Below are 10,691 nucleotides of genomic sequence, written 5' to 3'. Positions count from 1 at the left end.
CTTGCAAAGCTCCTATACTGAAGACTCAGTCACTCATATTGTTATTATTATCCTGTGCTGTCTTCCCTAGATTCTTCACAGTGGACAGTCCCACTTCTCCCTGCTGTCCTCTCAACAATGAGCCAAGCCATGAATTTACTAGGTCTGAGAGCCAAGCCATGAGTTTACTAGGTCTAAGAGCCAAGTCATGTGTTTACTAGGTCTGAGAACGCCCCCAGCAGGCAAGAGAGGCAGTGCTCAGAAAGCAGCTTCCAGAACTCCAGACTGGGCTCTTCCTGGGGAGGTCTTGTCCTTACTGGGGAGGCAGTGGCCAGAGAGAGAGGTCTCAATTTCAGGCACCGATTGTGGTGACATCCTCTGACGCTGGAACTGGCTGCAATTTCCCGGAAGTGGGCTGACAAAATAGCTCACCTGGATATGGCATTGCTTTGCTGTGTTCATGAGCCAAGCTCCAGCCTGGCTCAGTTGCACTGAGGGGACTTTCGGTACTATGGTCTCTCTCTGCCTCTTTCTCTCTGTGGACACACACACACACACACACACACACACACACACACACACACACATCTGCTTCTTTGCATGTTATCTCTCTGCCTGAAAAAGTCACCCTGGAGATGCAAAGCTCTGGAAACAAACAAACAAATAGATAAATACAACTTACCAGGAGAACATCATTAGTTTGTTTCCAATGTCCCTGCTAGCATCCCTGTCTGTGTCCTCACAAGGCTCTCTTGATTCCCATTTTAACCCAATTCTGTATAGAGCAAGGAGTTAAGTATTCTTAGGGTGAGCTGCCCACCAGGTGGCTCAGTGGCTGGAATGCCGGACTTCAAAGCATGAGGTCCCAAGTTCGATCCCCAGAGTTACAAGTGCCAGAGTGAGGCTCAGGTTCTCTTTCTCTTCCATGTTACTAAATAAGTAAATCTTGAGAAAACAAATAAATTTAAAAAGTCTCTCTGTTTCTCTCACCCAAGCCTGGGCTCTCTAGGATGGCCTCACTTTACTTTGCTGGAACGAAGAGTAATATCTTCTATTAGCCTCTCTGAGGCCAGCCCTGGGAGGTTTGCTGGAGACCCCAGGACAGAGGCAGATAGGCCCAGAGTGTATTTCCCTCTTGGGAGTGGGGACAGCGGGTGGTCTCTCTCCAAAGAAAGGGGACCCTGCATCTCACTGCAGGGCCATCATCAATGTTCTGTGACATTCTCCATCAATATCTCCAATGTGTCTGGAACTGTACACTTCTTTTCAAAGGTTTTTAAAATTACTTTTTCAAAGTTATTTTTTATTTTTAAAAGATTTATTTAGTTATTAAGGAGAGAGAGAGAGAGAGAGAGAGCGCAAATCAGAGCATCATTCTGGTAAACGTGTTGTCAGTATTCAAACTTGGGGTTCATGCTTTTAAGTCCAGATTTTTAGTCACTATCCCATCTTCAGACCTCCCTCCCTAAGAATGTTCAGTCCCTTCTGGGGGAGATGGAATGGTGGAGATGCAGAAAGGCCTTGATGCCTGTGGCTCCAAAGGCTCTAGGTTCAAACCCCAGTACCACCAGATGCCGTTGAGCTAAGTTCTGGTAAAACACAAAACACTTTTGAAAGCAAAGGACTCTGGGGAAGGAGAGAAAGAGACAGGATGGAGGGATATTGGGATCCTGGTCAAGGGGAGATAGGCACATACATAGGCTGTGCCTATGTGTTAAGGACTGTACTGTAAACCAATAATAATGATAATAATAATAATAATGTTAACCCCTTGTTGCTGTGTTACAGAATCAGGTTAAAAATGAGCATCAAGTCAAGCTCATGAGGACACAGACGGGGTGTTGCCAGGGGGTTTGGAATGAGAATCTGTCTTCACGCACTTTTTTGCCTTGCACTAGTTACCTGTGACCTGGGCTGGTGATCCTGACTCCACCTTCAGCGAGCTCCCTTCCAGTTTTTCTTCTGCCACGGCATTGGCTTCCCCGTGCTAGACTTCTGGTTGCCCTTCTTTCTTGTTAGAAGCCCCAGGTGATGTGATACCCCCGGCAGTCCGGGATAATCACCCTCCACTGTCAGCTATGCCCATAGACCCCCTGAGCCAAGTCAGCCAGCACTCCCAGATCTGGGGGTTAGGATGTGGACATTTATTTAAAAAATATTTTATTTATTTTTATTTTTAATAAAAGAGAGGTACAGAGAGATAGAGGCCAAAGCACTGCTCAGCTCTGGTTTATGGTGGTGAGGCAGATTGAGCCTGAGGCCTCAGAGCCTCAGGCATGAGAGTCTGCATAACCATTACACTGTCTCCTCCACCCAACATCTATTTATCTCCAGCTTTGTTCATGTTCGTGAGGGATTGAGGTTACCAATAATCCCCCAAACTACTAGTCTAATTGAGGCCATAAGACAATGAACAAAACCCACACAACAAAAAGGAAACATGGCTTATACTCAGGTAGGAGAACCATAGCCAGATAACATGACCCTGAGATCCAAAGCTCTCAGGGCTGAGCAAACAACTTCAGTCACTTCCTAGTGTGTCTCAAAAGTCTGGAGGGACAGCAACTAGACATCTGGACTGTCAGGTGTGTCCCTGATCAGAAATCAAAGCAGAGTATTTATTGATAAAGTCACATCCTATCAAAAGCAACAGGAAGATCAAAGATGCTTTTAGGTCAAACAATCCAGGAGCAATTGTCAAAGCACAGATTACTCTCAAGGTGAGGGAGAGAGACATCAAGAATGTGTTGGGCCTTGACGACCATAGTCTTTGTCTGACTGCCATGAGTCAGGTGCAAGTGTCTGCTGCCTCAGGAAATATTCAGCTCACTCCATCGTGCCAAAGCCCAGACCCTTCAGGGAAGTATCCTGAGGTGGGAGTTACAGACCTGCATTTCTCATGATCTCCAGGCCTGTGGGTTGCCATTATAACTCTGGACACTCTTCCTCCTTCTGCCTTCAGGGGGAGGGAGTTGTGACACCAAAAAGAGCCTGGAGCCTTACTTAGTGGGCACCTGTTAACAATCAACCAGACAGGTACTGTCAACATGGAGGCTTAAGGTAAAATCAGTAGAATTTTTATTAACAACAAGTAAATAAATCTGCAGGGCAGGGGTAGATAGCATAATGGCTATGCAAAATGCCAGGTTCAGCTCCCTGTACCACCATAACCAGAGCTGAGCAGTGCTCTGGTAAAAGAAATAAATAAAAATTTTAAAAAATCTGGAATCAGAAAACCATTATTATTATTATTATTATTATTTTACTAGAGCACGGCTCAGCTCTGGCTTATGGTGGCATGGAAAATTGAACCAGGGACTTTGGAGCCTCAGGCATGACAGTCTTTTTTGCATAATCATTATGCTATCTCCCCCACCCCAGAAAACTTCTTAAACAGGGAAAATTTAGGAAAGGAAGGTTTCATTCTTTGGTCAGAGAGGAGAAGGGGAGCTCTTGTTTTGGAAAAACCTTCCGGGGGCTGGGTGGTGGCAAACCTAGTAAAGCCACAGGGGAATCTTCAGGAATGGTGAAGCTGCAGGTATCTCTCCTTCTCAATCTCTCCCTCCCTTCTTAATTTCTCTCTGTCCTAGCAATAAAATAACAATAACAAGTGTATATATACTTTATTCTCTCCAGGGTTATTGCTGGGGCTTTGTGCCAGCACTGTGAATCTATGGCTCCTGGTGGCCATTTTTCCATTTATTTATTTATTTTTCTTTCTAATTTTCATTAGATAGGACAGGGAGGCAGATAGAGGGAAAGATACACACCTGCAGATCTGTTTCACCACTCATGAAGTGGACCCCTCTTCAGGAGGGGAGCAGGGGCTCAAATCGTGATTCTTAACAACGCTGATCTTTGTGCTTTGTGCCATGTGAACTTAACCTGCTGCGCTACTGCCTGCCCCCAGAAGTAAATATTTGTATACCCTTCTTCTACAAGCTGGCTGAGAAACAGAGTAACTTTTTTTTTTTTTTTTTCCCCTTTTACCAGAGTCACTGCTCAGCTCTGGCTTATGGTGGTACCAGGGGTTGAACCTGGGACCTCAGACACCCAGGCCCAGTTCTACCAACACAGCCATCTCCCCAACCACAAAGCAGAGTCATTTATAATGATAGAAGTGGCATTCTGGGGGTTGGACAGTAGCGCACCAGATTAAGAGAACATGGCGTGAAGCGAAAGGATCTCAGTTCGAATTCCTGGCTCCCCACCTGCATGGGGGTTGCTTCACAGGTGGTGAAGCAGGCCTGCAGGTATCTATCTTTCTCCTCTATCTTCCTCTCCTCTCTTGATTTCTCTCTGTCCTATCCAACGACAACAACAGCAGCAGCAAAAACAATGGAAAAAAGATAGTCTCCAGGAGCAGTGGATTCCTAGTGCAGGCACCAAGCCCCAGAGATAACCCTGGAGGCAAAACAAACATTTCTCCTCTGGGAATATGGACTAAAATTCTTATTGGGGTGCAAAGGAAAGGATTTCTGGCTCCTATAATTGCTTCTCTGCTACACAGGGTCAACGCACATCCCCAGGGGAGGCTGTATTTTTCATTCTTCACATTCAGTTAGGTGATGAAAAACAAGCAGATGTGGGTGGTTGCCCATGGGTGCCCCCCTCCTTCCTCTCTCAAGGACAATGCTGTGGGTGCAGGAGGGTGGTGACACACAAAGTGGAGGAAAGGAGAAGCTAATTGAAATCACTGTATGCTCAACTCCCCTCCCAGAGCACCTGAAATAACAGCTTGCAGGCTACTTAATCTTTCCCACCTCCTGCTGGCTGAGCTCTCAGAACCAGTGGGCATTAAAAATCCCAGCACAGAAAGCCAGAGGCCCACTCCACACTTCCTGGCCTACTGTTCACCTCCCTGGGGTAGCTCCTAGCCAGTGTTCTCAGAGTCCAGTCCCTTCACTAGGCAGCAGAGCTTGAGGGACAGGTGGAGGGAGGTCTCCACAGATGTGTGGGGGAACTGATGCATTCTGGGATTCCTTCCTGGGTGACTGTTTATTTTCTTTTGTAGGGAGAACTACACAGAAGTGATAGTTGGTGATCGTGTGTGTGGGAATTATGAACACCCCCATGGTGGCTCAGTATTCCTCCTGAAGGGGGGTGGTGGTGGTTTACCCATCACAGTGGACAGATGAAAACAGTGAAGTGCATAAGAATCACTCCTAACTGGAGAGCAAGATGGCGGCTGAGATGCTTGCTCATGACAACTCGCTCAAGTTTCCAAGGAAGGCAGCCAAGGGAGCCTGGATTTGACCCCAGGGGGCTGAGTTCTCATGACCACCCCTTTGTCTGACACCATTCTGGGTGCTGGCTTATAGGCGTGGGGTGCACTGGGAGTTGGGGGTAGTGGTGGTAGTGGAGGGTCTGTTCTGCGGGAGATCAGAAGAGACTGGATGGTGAGTCCCCTGGCTTATTTTATTATTTTGTTGTGCTTTCAAATTCTATTTTTAAAAAGATTATATTTATTTGTTAATGAGAAATATAGGCGGAGAGAAGAAGAGCCAGATATCACTCTGGTACATGTACTCTCAGGGATTGAACTCCAGACTTAAGGATCTGATGCTTTACTCACTGCACCAGCTCCTGAACCGCTCCAATTCTATTTTTTAAATATTTTTTTATCAGTGACTTACAAGATTACAAGATAATAGTGGTAAACTCCACACCACTCCCACCACCAAAATTCTGTGTCCCCTTCCCCAATAAGTCGCAGCCATAGTTCTCCCAAGCTCATAATTACCGGCTGACTATATATATATTTTTTTCTCAAAAGGTTTGTTTTATTTAGTTTATATGAGATAGAGAGTTTTACATGAAAAAGAGAAAGGGAGGCAGAGGGATACACTTTGGTATGTGCAGTGCTGGGGATGGATCTGGGAGCTTCAGGTACACAGATCCTTGGCTCTAGCCATTGAATTATCCACCTCACCCCAACTTTCTGTCTGTGAAAAGCGAGGCAGCTTCCCTCTCCCGCTCCTCAGGGATGCATTGGATCGACCTTCCCGTGGTGCATCCCGTGAGTACCCATTCATTGGGGAAACTGACCATCCTTCCTAGCCGACTGAATCCACATGGATCCCAGTCACTTTCAAAGCCAGCAACAAGCAGCTCCTGACAGCTTTCAACCTGACACTGTTGACTGGCTACGGAAGAAGGGCAAACGCTAGAAGAAGAAGGGCCGCCTCAGGCATCCGCTTCCAGGCTGCAGAGAAGGACAAAGTCAAGCCTGTGCTGCCCTCTGCTGACCCGTCCAGCTCATTGCCTCGCCAGAGCGCAGTCGTGTCCAGGATACCGGCCTTTTGCTGAGAAATAGCAGAGCGCAGTGCCACCCACATTTATGCAGTGCAGGGATTTGAACCCAGGGCCTGAAGCGTATACTCTGCCTTTGAGCCACCTGCTCACCCCTCTGACTTACCTGGTGTACCCATACTCGTGCCCTCCCTCCACAAAAAACTCTCCAGCACTTAGAACGCTTCGGGCTTATCTTAGAGCTTTCCAACTCGTTGTTAGGCAGGCTGACAGCAAGCACCCAGACTCCCCGCCTCAGGCAGCGCTGCGTTGGCATTTGCTGGTTGCCTTTTGGCCTAGTCCATGTCTGGGGCTCCTGCCTTTCTCTCAGTCCACTAGAACCTTCTAGCTTTGAGAATTTCCCAAATGAGTTTGCGTTCATACTTTACTCATTCTTCGTCTAGCGTTTGCCCGGCTAGGGAGGATCGTCAGTTTCCCCAATGAATGGGTACTCACGAGATGCACCACGGGAAGGTCGATCCAATGCATCCCATACTTTACTCATCATTCAGAATATACATGGGAATCTTTACTCTTTTAAATTTTTTTGGTCGCTTCTAATTACTCATCATTTGAAATATCTCATCTACATGACCAAGATGGATATTTGCATCTTTCTAATATTTTCCCCTTTTGTTGCCCTTGTTGTTATATTGTTGTTGTAGTTATTGTTGTTGTTATTAATGTCATCGTTGTTGGATGGGACAGGAAGAAATAGAGAGCGAAGGGGAAGACAGAGAGGGGGAAAGAAAGACACCTGCAAACCTGCTTCACAGCTTGTGAAGTGACCTCCCCCCCTTGCAGGTGGAGAGCTGGGGGCTCAAACTGGGATCCTTACGCTGGTCCTTGAGCTTTGCGCCACTTAACCTGCTTAACCTGCTGCACTACCGCCCAACCCTCACCTTTCTAATTTTTAAAAAAATCTTTGTTTGTTGCACAGAGATAGCCAGAAATTGAGAGGGAAGGGGGAGACAGAAAGGGGGGAAGAAGAGAGAGAGAGAGAGAGACCTGCAGTCCTGTCTCACCATTTGTGAAGCTTTCCTCCTGCAGGTGGGCGCCGGGGACTTGAACCCGAGCATTATAATACGTGCACTCAACCAGGGGCACTGCCACCACCCGGCCCCCATCTTTTTATTTATTTATTTAATTTCTTTTAAAATTTTATTTATTTTAGGATACAAAAAGACCAGAACCCTTCTCAGCTCTGGCTTATGGTGGTGCTGTGGACTGAACCTGAGACCTTGGAGCCTCAGGCATGGAAGTTTTCTGCAGAGCCATTATACTATCTCTCCAGCCCTGTATTTGTGTCTTTACTCTTTTTTTGAGTGTGTGGTTTAAATTTTCCTCCTTATTTGAGCTCTCTATTATCAACATTTTTTATTTTTAAAGATTCATTTATCTAGTGAGGGAATCAGAGCATCACTAACACATAAGTAGTGCTGGGGACTGAACCTGAGACCTTGCAGTGGTCAAGCAAGTCTTCTTTCCCTGTGCTCACCCTGATCAACATCTTTAGTCCTCTGCTCACTCATTCATTCACTCCCCCTCCCCTTTATTTTTGCCTACAATGTTTTTGCTGCGGTTGGTGCCAGCGCTATTCACCCAACACTCCTGGCATCCATTGTTTCCATTTTACTGGACAGGACGGAGAGAAATTGAAAGAGGAGCAGGTGGTGCAAAGCTCAAGGACTGGCATAAGGATCTGAGTTCGAGCCCCCAGCTCCGCACCTGCAGGGGAGTCGCTTCACAAGCAGTGAAGCAGGTCTGCAAGTATCTATCTTTCTCTCCCCCTCTCCGTCTTCCCCTCCTCTCTCCATTTCTCTCTGTCCTATCTAACAACATGATTTGCAACAATAACAATAATGATAACAAGGGCGACAAAATGGGAAAAATAGCCTCCAGGAGCAGTGGATTCATATTGCAGGCAATGAGTCCCAGCAATAACCCTGGAGGCAAAAAAAAAAAAAAAAAAAAGGAAAGAAAGAGAGAGTAAGATAGAAGATAGACATCTACATACCTGCTTCACTGCTCATGAAGCATCACCCTGCAGGTGGGGAGCGAGGTCTCAAACCCTGGTCCTTGCACATAGTTCTATATGTGCTTGACTGGGTGTGCCTATTAACTTTTGAATGCTGCCTGGGTGGTAGACACACAATCAGGCATCGGGCACACATAGCTGCTAGCGCTAAGAGAACAAAAAAAAGCTTGAGCAATTCCAAACCTGAAAATGGAGAGAAAGGCAAGGAAAGTTATTTGTATGGTGCTGGGCTATAGGATAAAGAAGAGGGCCTATTGGGATGGGCCTTCAGGGGTGACGTGGAAAAGTATCGACTTAATTCCACTCCAACAAGGCCATTGAACAGTTGAAGGAATCTTACAAGTTGACAGGGGAGTAGAGACGGATGGCACGAGCTACTCTGAGCAGTTCAGAAAGGAGACGCCACAGAGAACAGTCAGAGATGCTCTGGGTGGCAGAGTGGCTCTTCCTTCCAAAGTTATTCAGGGGCAGGTGAAGTAGCTCTCACTTGGTTCGTGTGCTTCTCTACTGTGTACATGACCCAGGTTCAGACCCCCACCCCAGCTGCACATTGAAAGGAAATTTCGCGCTGTGGCTTTTCACTCTCTCTCTGTCTCTGTCTCTCTCTCTCTCTCTATCCATATATATAAAGTGCCTCAGAGTTTCAAGGGGCCAGAAATGTGGCTCAAGTGGCAGGGCACCCGTCTCCTCACTTATTAAAAATGACACAAGTCAGGGAGGTTGTTGTTTTCGATGGGTTATGTTGTTTTCGATGGGTTATGTTGTTTTCGCCGGGCTAGCTTCACCGGCGGGTGTAACAGACGACCAGGGATTCATGGTTGAGCTGTAGGCAGTATCTCTTTATTCATGCAGGACGCAGCACAATCTAAGCCGAGCTAAGCTAAACTAAAGGTACAGTAAAACTCACAATGCTGTCTTTATATATACTTGCCAAGTAGGGTGGAAACAGGATGTGACATAGAGAGGGTGGAGAGAAAAGTGACTGGTGAAAATCAGAGTGTGACAAAGAGGGGGCAGATTAGGCGAGAATCCTATCACTGAACCACAAATGCCCTGGAGGGAGGGTGGAACTTGTTAACACTGGTTATGTAAATAGAATGAAGTGGTTATGTAAATAGAATAGTGTTAAGCAGGGGGGATTTAAATCAAATGAAACAGAAGGGGTCTCATGCATACCAACAGGAGGTGACTCCGTGATAGTGTTGTGAATAAGACCCTGGGCTTGATATTGGGCATTAGAAAGAAGAATTTCAAGACAGTGACAGTGGAGAATTAAACCAACACAGGGCCCTGTGTGACTGAGATATTACATGCCCAAGAAGTCAACTCTGCGGGCAGGTTTATATTCCTATGCATCTAATGTTTAAAAGAGAGACACTGATAGCATAGGAAAGAAGAGAAGAGAAGTGATAACCAGAGAAATGACCCCTGTGGTGGGCCCCGTAGTGTATGTGGAAGGACTGGGCGAGATGGTTCATGCCTTTCCCTATGGCCAGAAGATAAATGTAAGTGGGTTAGAAATATGGTTATGGGAGCGGGGTGGGGGCGTAGACAGCATAGTGGTTACGCAAAGAGACTCTCATGCCCGCGGTCTCAAAGTTCCAGGTTCACTACCACACAACATGATAAAGTCAGAGCTGAGAAGTGCTTTGGTTAAAATAATAATGACAAGAAAGGGGACCAGGCGGTGGTGCACATCGTTAAGTGCACACAGGACCAAGAGAAAGGACTTTTGTAAGGATCTGGGTTTGAGCCCCCAGCTCCCACCTATGGGGGGAGGAGGTAGAGAGGGGACTTCAAAGCAGTGAAGCAGGTCTGCAGGTGGCTATCTATTCTCTCCCTCTCTGTCTCCTCTTCCCTTTCAATTTCTCTGTCCTATCCAATAAAATGAAAAAAAAAAAAAAAAAGGCCGCCAGGAGCAGTGGATTCATAATGCTGGTACCAAGCCTCAGGGATAGCCCTAGTGGCAAAATAAAATAAAATAAAATAAAATGTGATGGGTGGGGGTAGATAGCATAATGGTTACTCAGACTCTTATGCCTCAGGCTCCGAAGCTCCAGGCTCAATCCCCTGCACTACCATAAGCTAGAGCTGAGCAGTGCTCTGGTTAAGGTAGAAAGAAAGAGAGAGAGAGAGAGAGAGAGAAGGAAAGAGAGAAAGAAAGAGAGAAAGAGAGAGAGAGAGAAAGAAAGATGGCTATGATGGCTCCATTTTCTTAATGATAACTTTCATTTTCTCAACGTGATTTCCATTTTTTCAATAATGTCCATCTTCTCACTGAAGGGGGAAGTAAGGCTCCCAGTCAAGAGCGAGTCTGAGGAGTAGGAATGAGGGTATGGGGAGGGCACGAGTAGAAAGCAACGTGTGTGGGAGATGGTTGGGC

The 10,691-nt window shown here is 46.4% G+C and overlaps 1 long non-coding RNA gene across 1 annotated transcript; it reads left to right on the top strand.

The window, feature by feature from the left end:
• Window positions 1-8,163: 8,163 nt before the first annotated feature.
• On the top strand, window positions 8,164-10,301 carry LOC132533028 (uncharacterized). Its single transcript, XR_009544912.1, has 2 exons — window positions 8,164-9,027; window positions 9,494-10,301. It is a non-coding gene; the product is annotated as an uncharacterized LOC132533028 (long non-coding RNA).
• Window positions 10,302-10,691: the final 390 nt, after the last annotated feature.

This window comes from Erinaceus europaeus, chromosome 15 (genome assembly GCF_950295315.1).
Source record: "Erinaceus europaeus chromosome 15, mEriEur2.1, whole genome shotgun sequence".
NCBI classification, from domain to species: Eukaryota; Metazoa; Chordata; class Mammalia; order Eulipotyphla; family Erinaceidae; genus Erinaceus; species Erinaceus europaeus.
This window is presented reverse-complemented; position numbering and strand designations above follow the sequence as displayed.